This window comes from Emys orbicularis, chromosome 16 (genome assembly GCF_028017835.1).
Source record: "Emys orbicularis isolate rEmyOrb1 chromosome 16, rEmyOrb1.hap1, whole genome shotgun sequence".
Classification (NCBI taxonomy): domain Eukaryota; kingdom Metazoa; phylum Chordata; order Testudines; family Emydidae; genus Emys; species Emys orbicularis.
Window position 1 is genome coordinate 17,810,043 of NC_088698.1, and position 9,506 is coordinate 17,819,548.

Sequence of the window (9,506 nt, forward strand, 5' to 3'; positions counted from 1 at the left end):
GAATCTCAAAATGTTTATAAACACTAAGCCTCATCGCACTGTGAAATATATATTATTAGCCCCATTTCATGAACTGGGTGACTGACAGAGATTTTAAGTCACTTGCCCAGAAACAGAACCTAGAATTTCTGATCCCCAGGGCATGTAGTCTAACCACAGTTCCTCCTCCTAGGCAGAATACCACCTTCTCATGCAGTGCACCGGAATTTAATCATTTTCAGCCATCCCTACCAATACACACAGCCATCAAAAAGTTATTTGTTCCTGAAAGAAAAAATTCAGTAAAGTTTAAACATCTTACTTGTCCCAACTTTATTTTCTTTCTAAAAGGGAAAAAATAAATATGCAATTAACAAAGAGTGGTCAGCCCAACAGTTTTGATTTCTGAAAAGTTAACAAACCTTGTTGCAAAATCTAGATCTTGCTTACTAATCAGGATTTATAAAATGCCTAACCATTTTTCATACCGCTCCATGCTGCATCATTATTAGCCATCAGCAGCACCTGTGCTTAGTTAACAAAATAAATGTTTACTGTTGATTGAGGCCATATAATCAAATCCCTTTTTCTCCTTCTGGATAGTGACCACACTAAAATGCTTTGTTTATGTTTCCATTCATTAGGCCATCTGCTCCTAATTAAGCCCTCCTGGTGTGACACAACATTATTTCTTAGAGCATTACAGTGGGTAACATACTTTCAGCATCTTTCTAATAAACCTTTAATTTCAGGAGCAAGGTTTCAGAAGCAGAATTGGACGTGTTTACCTAATGAAAGGTCTAATCAAAATAAAAAGATTAACAATTGGGAATTGTTTTATTTTTGCACCTGTATAACTTAAAGAAAGGCTTTCATTTCACAAGTGTAACTTGACAAGCCCTTTGGTTCATAATTGGTAGATAGAAACATTTTAATTTGAAATGACAGAAATCCACGATGTTGAAAAGCAGCTTATGGCAGGAGCATCCTTCCGTGATGATTTCACTAAAAGTTTGAAGGTTCCAGTCCTGCAAACATTTATGCATGTGAATAACTTTCCTGATGGGAGGAGTCTCTTGCATTCCATGCATGAAGGGCAAACATTCAGCCTCATACTCTTGAACCTCTCTGCAGCAAGAGGGTCAATCACAGGATGCTGGGGGCACCTGGACTTCTGCCACCAGAGTCCTCCCTCGAGGAGTTCTGTAGGGTTCCATTCCTGTCCTATTCAGTAGATTGTATTTACATGCAGCTGCTAGAAGAAATAGCTTCATGGGTACCATATGCAGAAGACACACAATTCTCCTGGCCATGCCCAGTCTACAGTGAGATCACTTATCTCTACAATCTTGGTGTCAATAAATACAAGGACAATCTGGGGAGAGCTCTTATTCTCTGGGCTAATGGCGTCTGAGTATGCGGTAGAGGTGACAGGCTCAGCCCTTGGAGTGCCTCACATCAATTGTTAGCAATTGCTTTATTGATTAAGGATGTTGCTAAAGAGAGTGCCTTCCAGTCCTCCTCAACTGGAAAGACAGTGGCTGTGACACGGAGCCTGGGATTTTAAAGCAAGGAAATGGTTGAATCCTTAAAGCAGAGAAATGGAGTCTTCCTGTCCACTGAGAGACAGTGATGCTCCTTTTTTATAAGTAAGAATACAACTTTACACTTATATAGCACCTTTGTATTCATGCATCTCAAACTCCAGTAAGGTATGTGAGTATTGAAAGGGCACAGCCAGTGTGGAATTGCAGGGTGGGGCCTGCAACAATCATCCAATAGGGCAGTACCTCTAAGAGGAGTGCTCTCATTGGGTAGTCCTGGTCAATGCAGTAGCCTCTTGGGTTTGCTGACTGGGGCACAGGGCAGGTCATATGAGCAAGGAAGGCACAAGAGGACACTTTGCAGCTCAGCTCTCTGCTTCAAATTAAGATGTTGCCTAATGACGGTCAGTAGGAATCTTGACTCACAGTTGCTACACTACCATTGCCATCACAACTTAAAGAGCTGCGAGAATGGATCATATGGAATAGTACATACATACACATTCTCTCATAGTGCCAAGCACCATAGAGTCACATCATAATGAAAGGTAAACACAACACACGAGAGTTATTGGCTAGCAATCTTCCTTCACATTTCATGGTCTTCACACAGCCTCGAGAAGCAAGTCTTAACACATCTCATCCAGTCAGCGTCATCACTGGGCCACCCTTGCTGCAAGTGCCCCCAGGCACCAGTCTCTGCAGAACTTGCTTTGGCAATTTTCCTCCACTCATTTGACCCATATCTCCTGCAAACTCAAGTTTTCTTCATCTGATCATCTTGATGATATCAGGTCTCACTCCAGTTATACTGTAAATTCAGGCAATTACTTCTTAGTTCTTTCTTCTTAGCCTCTTAATGTCCTGTTTCCTGTCTCATAGTCACATAAGATGCTGAAGACAAGAGACTGCAGCAATTTAATTTTACACTTTATAATTAGAGCCTCTCTCAAGAGTTTGGCTCAAGCCTCTTCCCTGCTGCTGGCTACTTGGTGTGGCTTCTTCCCTCTTCTTGCATGGTTTGGGTCCTAGGTCCTAGACGCCTGGTGCCTCCACCCAAGGTGACTCCTCACTGTGCCTGAGACACAAGGGAGGTGTCCCTAGGGGAAAATGAATAATGGTACCATTACTGACAAGGAGTATAAAACCCAGTACACACGAAACAATATTCAGCACAAACCCCAGCAAAGAAATTACAAACCCAAACATAACAGTATGATAAAGGAGGGCTTTATTGGGGATAGGAAAGTAGGATCTGGGGAAGGAAAAGGAGAAGGTTAACTAACAAGTGTTAAGCACTAATAAATCAACACATTACCCACCTCCCAACATTCACAATTTATCCCCTGGGCATTGCCCAGGCACACTGAGGATGAGTTCAGAGAGGAGGACTGCAATGTTGTGAACAGTGGCCAACTTAAACAAAAAGGGTCCCCTTCCTGTGTCTTCACCCCAGGTGGGGCAGGTTCCTGGCTTTCTGATTTGAAGTCATGCAAAGGTCTTGGCTGGCTCTTGGTAGACAGTTTCGGGGCAGATCTCTGCCACTCTGGACACTGGTCTTTGGCAGGGCTGGAACTGCCTGACCCAGGCAATGATCATGCAGCAGTTCGAAGACTCCCTTTGTGGGGAGTAGGAGTCAATCAGAGATTCCCTGGGCTGTTCTGCTTCTTTCTCAGCTTCCTAGCTCAGAGGTCAAAACTGAAGCTAAAACCCCTCTGTCAGAGTCAGGCTGTCCTCTCCCACCGAGAGGGCTGAGCAGCTCTGGCTCATCATGGGCCCAGAAAACTACTTGTCCATATCACCCCATGCAGAAGCTTCCCTATTAGCTTCAGCAGGAGTTCCGAGTCAGTTCTGTTCCCATGCATGCTGGGAAATGGTGTCAGAGAGCGCTGGTAGCTGTCGTTGTTGTAGTCCAGAGGGAAGGACCCCCCTAGAGGCTCAGTCCAATTCCAGGAGGTGGCAAACTCCAAGTGGGGGTTACAGTGGTAATACTTTTGCTTCTCCAAATGTGACTTAGTGTCACTAGAGCAGCAGTTACGAGTCCAATTCTATGTCAGATCTCTAAGTGTTGTTGTGCACCCTTTGTAGTCATGCCCAGGTCCTTGAAGTGCTCATCACACTCCAATGCCTTCTCAGATTTGGACAGGAATATCGTCCCCTTTTCAACAGACTTAGATGTCACCATTGTCTTTGTCTTTTCAAGTGAGATCTTTAGACCTCACTTCTCTGCTTCCCCCACTAGTCTTTTTAGCAGTTTTTGCACCTTTTCTTGCAATAATAGTGCAATAATGCAGCCAGCAAATGTAGCCTCTTTCTGCTCAGTGTACACCTGCAAGCGGATCATCATTTCCAGACATATGTATTTTATTTGCCAGTTTCTTTTCAAAACATTTTCATTCTACAGGCTGAGTCTTAACAGGTTGCCTTGAGTATTCCATAATTGCTCTTTCAAATTAGTAGTTATGGGTCAGATAAATCACATTGTATCATTTCCACCTCTAGTAGGATAGCACAAGCACTCCCACATGCATATTTGAACTTCACTTTCCACAGACAGTTCCCCCATGAAACTTTGCAATTTGCTTTCCCCAAGTAAAACATGCTCTCTCAGGTGTTTATGGAAAGCGAAAACAAATGAGGCACAAGCATGGCTGAAGCAAGCAAATAAATATTCATGGAAAATTTTGTACAATATTCACTCAGCTCAAATATCTTATGCTTCCCTTTAAATGATGTTGTCAGATAAGGTCAGAGAGAGAGCAAGGCTCAGCTCCAAAATTCCTTTCTTTGGACAGGCTGAGTCACAAGTGGAGTGTTACTTAAATGCTGTGTTTTCCTTGGCTTTTTTTTTTTAATTTAATGACTTTCTACAAGCCCCATTTCATAACCCAACCGTTAAAACTAATGTAATGTTTAGTTTGTGCTGGATCTGAAGCAGCCCAGAATGACATCAATATTTCCTTTAAGAAGGCCAGGAATAAGCCCACAGTATATATTTGAACACATTTGGATCAAATGACACAGACACTGTTTCCTCTTTTTTTTTTTTTTTTAACATGCTAAATAGTCAGCTGTATTTGTTATAGGGGGGGATGATGGATGATGATTAAATCTGCCTGCCGTAGCTGGAAGTAGTTTTGTAAACACATTTTTATCCTTTCAGATGTGTTTTTTATTACCATAATTGCCTTTTTTAATTTTTCTCTGAAGGTTCACAAATTCCACTTACAAACTACGGGCCAGGGACCTGCTTCTCCTCCCATTTAAGTTAATGGTAGAAGACCCAGACACTGACTCAGCCCTATAGTGGTCCAGCAGATTCCACACAAGTATCAGGAGAAGTGGATCATGCTTTCTGATCCTGAGTCTGACGCCTAGGGCTGCTGTAACTTGTGCTGTTGCCTCTATGGGTCTTATGGCAACCAGATAGGGTTCCCAGGAATCCAGTTTTCGACCGGAATACCCAGTCAAAAAGGGACCTTGGCAGCTCTGGTTGGCACCACCAACTGGGCAGTTAAAAGTCCGGTTGGCGGTGCAGTGTGGATCTGGGGCTAAGGCAGGCTCCCTGCCTGCCCTAGCTCTGCACGGCTCCCACAAGCGGTCACCAGGTCCCTGCAGCCCCTACATGCATGGGTGGGTAGGGAGGCTCTGCGCGCTGCCCCCGCCCCGAAGGACTGCAGGCCTGGCCCTGATCATGTCTTCCTGGGATTGTGGAGTACTGCTGGGTGCTTCGCCCAGAGGCTCCCCTTCTTCCTGAGTGAGCAACTGGAGAGGTGTCAGCTGGGACTCAGGATGGCTGGGAGCTGGGAGGGAACTAGCTGGACACTGGCTGGAGGACAACTGGGAGGTGAAAATAGGTGTCTCGGAGAGAGGAAACTAGCATGGAGGGAAGACGGGGGAGGGTGGAATGATTCAGGGGTACTTTTCCTGAAGCTGGGAGGGAGTCCATCTTTTAAGTGAGAGGGATGGACTGATATCTGATGAGAGGGGAAGGGTATACTTGTAGGGCATAGGATGAAGCTTTGAGGATAAATACATTTGTCTTCATTGCTTGAAGGTAATTTATAAGAAAGAATACACACACAGTTCCTCTGTATGATTAGGGTTCATAGTTCCATGATAAACTGAAACAAAATCTAAGTTTAGTTTTAAAGCTGTTTAAGAAGAAACTAAGAACTAAAATGGTTCCGAAAGATTATCATTCAGGAAAGAGAAATAAAGACAACAAAAATCCTAGTCGGTAGCAAACGTTTGTATGTGTCTGTGATACACTTGTCTCACCCCTGGGAGCCACTGTTGATCTGTAAAATGTCCAAGGAGGAAGCAGTATAAGGCATCCAAAAACATACCTCTCAGCTTCCACAGTGTAAGTGCCATAGACATAAAGTGGTTTTCAGGGAAAAAGCACTTAGGTGGAAAAGCTTAAAATGGTTTTAACTTCTTTAGCAGAAGTAATGTTTTCTATAGTCTTGGCATAATCATTCAGAGTTTCTGATGTAAATCACCTACAGTGATAAAAATATGATGATACTAAGTTTGTTTGGGATAAATGTGAATGTGGCAGACTCTGCTTTCAGTTACACTGATGTAAATCCAGAGTAACTCGATGGAGTGCACTGAGACTGAAATCAGAAACTGGGATCCCAGCTGAAATGTTGGTAGAATACTATGGATAGCATTACTTTAGCATGAGGAATTTAAGAGGGGCAGAGTGCATCTTAAACAGGGAAACTAGGAATGACCAGAATGCACAATCAAATGTACAAAGTCTCTCCATCTTAATAACACACTTTTATCTTCAAAATAATACAGGAACCCGAGGCTCAAATTTGACAGAATTCCTTTCAGCCTTTTGCAAATCATTGAGTTCACTGGGTGTAAATCAGTGCTGAAGCCAGTTCCTAGGTCATCTCATTGGATAAATATGGGACTTGGGAGCCAGCTCAGGACTAAGTGTTCTGTTCTGCTTATCTTATCTCTAGATTTGTGTTTTATAGTTTGCAAATAAATTCACACAAAAACATTAAACCATTACTAAAGCGATTGTTTGGATATGGTAGTGATACGTTTTTAGTAACCTCTGGTTATGCAACTGGGTTATGGGAATGGGGTAGATGGGGAGACTATATTGCTCTCATTTACACAGCAGTCCTCAATGCTTCATAGCAGAAGATTGTATGGCTTCAATTTTCTGAGAATAGCAAAAGCACGAATGGCAAATTTTAAGACTGAGAACCTTTTTGAATGCTTGTCACTTGTGTGTTTTTGTCCCACCGAAATTACAAGACATGAAGGACTTTGAAAAGTTAAACCTCAACTTGGTTTGCGCCTCTTAAGAGAATGAAATAATATGTATAAATATAGCAGTTAATTTTTAATGTTGTGTTTTAGTTTTAATGAAACCATCTCTGACTTCCTGATATAGAAGCAATGTGTGTGTGTGTGTGAGAGAGAGAGAGGGGAGGCAGGGCTAGAGATGACAGGACAGGGGCAAGAGAGAAGCAACTCCAGAGAAGTAATTACTGAGAGCTGCTATTTAGGAGGTCTGCTGTTGTGAAGAGTTTACTGTCTGTCTGGGTACGTCTACACTTCCAGCGGGGTGTGTGTGTGTGTGTGTGTGTGATTCCCAACTCAAGGAGACATACTCAAGCTAGCTCTCATCAAGCTAGTGCACTAAAAATAGAATATAGCCACAGCCACAAGACTGCAGGAGAAGCTAGTTCCCTGAGGGTATGCCTGTCCGAGATCCTGTATCTGAGGCAGCTAGCCCCAAGTTAGGGTTTTATCCTGCCTCCCATCACTGGTCTATCTGAACGCTTTCCATGTAAAATTAATAGCAATAGTGAAGCCTCTAAGTGAAGTTTTTGGAACTTCCCAGTTTGGCGGGTAAAAGCACTGGTTGGGTTAGGTTTTGTTGTTGTTTGGTTTGGTTTGGTTTGGTTTGTAGCAGGGATATTGGTAGAAGTTTAGTGATCAAAGGGAGTGACTGTTATAAGTGTCATTCTTATGGAGGACACTTAAGGCCTTCTGCTTCCCTGCTCCAAGAAACCACCAATAGCCCCCCTATATAAAAATACATTATATAGTTAACAAGGTTAACAAAACTCGTATTTGATCTTTATAGTTTATAGCTGATCTGCTCAGAGGTTTGCTTGAAAATATAACATGGTATTAAAATTTCTCATTGCAGAAAATAAACCAAGACAGAATTTAATTCTTCTAAGAAATCAGTGTAGAGACCTGTTTGGATATGTTAAAGTTATGCATGTCCCATATCTAGGGCATCTTCTGTGTGGGTTATCAAATGCACTATCAGCCTCCGTGTTCTGTGGTTTCAAAGTTTAAAATGCACCTAGGTTTAAACAGTTGTGTACTTTAACAAAGTATTTAGATGTAACCTTATGCAAACACCCTTAAATTGTTATTGCATAACTTCCAGTCCAACAGTCCTACTTGGGTGTTTCTGCCATTCCCAAGGTATGTGTTCTGAGGAACAGTGGTAGGAAAAGAATATACCTGAATTCTGGGTATGCAGTATTGTGATATAGGACAAAGGATTGCATCAATATCAACATGTACATTGTTAATTTCCGTTTGGCTGTCCTATGCCAGAGCACACTAATACTGACAGAACTAAACAAGGATCCTGTTTCAAGGAAAAGAACTTGTACTAGGGCTCCGTTAATATTTATTAGATAATTGTGGAGCACAATTTGTTTTGGAAAGGAGCACACTGTTAATAAGCAACAGAGGAATGAGTGCTTGATAGCTGAACAGCTTGGCAGGAAACTAAGGGAGGTAGGTACTGGGCAGTTATTTGTGCAAGACAATTTATGTCCAACTCTACAAGTTTTTTGAATCACTTGGTTTATTTAAACCCACTTCCTTTGTAGCTCTTAAGCAACAAATCCACTCCACTGCAGTGTAAGCCAGCTCAAATCCATTGAGATCAACTGGTTGGTGCCTGCTTTTACACTGGGACTGAATTTAGCCCAGAGACACTCACATTAGGGCTTTGTTTCTGCAATGATCTCAGTGTGGGTAACCCCCTGCACCTAGGTGGAGTCTCATTGGCTTCAGTGGTGCTCAATATGGGCACAGGGAGCTACCTGTGCAGGATCAAGGCCTATGTTTTTAATGTCCGGGGACAAATAACAATGCAACACAATTGAGGGCCAAATCCCATCAGCAATCCTACTGACTCAATGCAAGTCAAGTGCCCATTAGAATCTATTTGGTTTATTTTCCTTAATTGCCACTGTTTCATGATACTCTGGTCACTGTTCCTAATGGCTTGTGCAGCATGCTTGGGGTGGGATATGCTGCCGCTGTGCATGTAAATACAGTTCATATTGCTTAAGGGTCTGAGAGACGCCACAAATGTCCTTCATGTCAGGGAGGGGCGCAGCACAGGAGAGGGCTGGGGCCAGGGACCAGCTCTGAACTTGGGGCCAGCCATGTGGGAAGAGAAGCACAGAGCAATATAGGACAATGGCTGTCTTTTCCTTCTATGTTTGTATAGCGCCTAGCACAGTGAGGTCCTGAACTATGACTGGGCTGTTGGGTGCGATTCCAATACAAACTCATAATTGATAACATGGTCTGGGGACACCCTCCCCATCCCTCTTTCCATGCTTTCTTCAATCTTTCCCCTTCCGCTAGACCTCTCCCTCCTTTTCCCTCTGATCCTCTTCCCCCTTTCTCTCCCTCCTTCCCCCTTCCCCTCCCCCTTTCTTCCCCTCATCCTCCTCTCCCTTTCTCCCTCCTTCCCCTCATCCTCCTTCCCCCTTCCTCTCCCCCTTTCTTCCCCTCATCCTCCTCTCCCTTTCTCCCTCCTTCCCCTCTCCCTTTCTTCCCCTCATCCTCCTTCCCCCTTCCCCTCCCCCTTTCTTCCCCTCATCCTCCTCTCCCTTTCCCCCCCTCCCATTCTCCCAGGCCAGCGGGGAGTGCGCTGCGCGGAGGAAGCTTGTCCCGCGCCGCGCC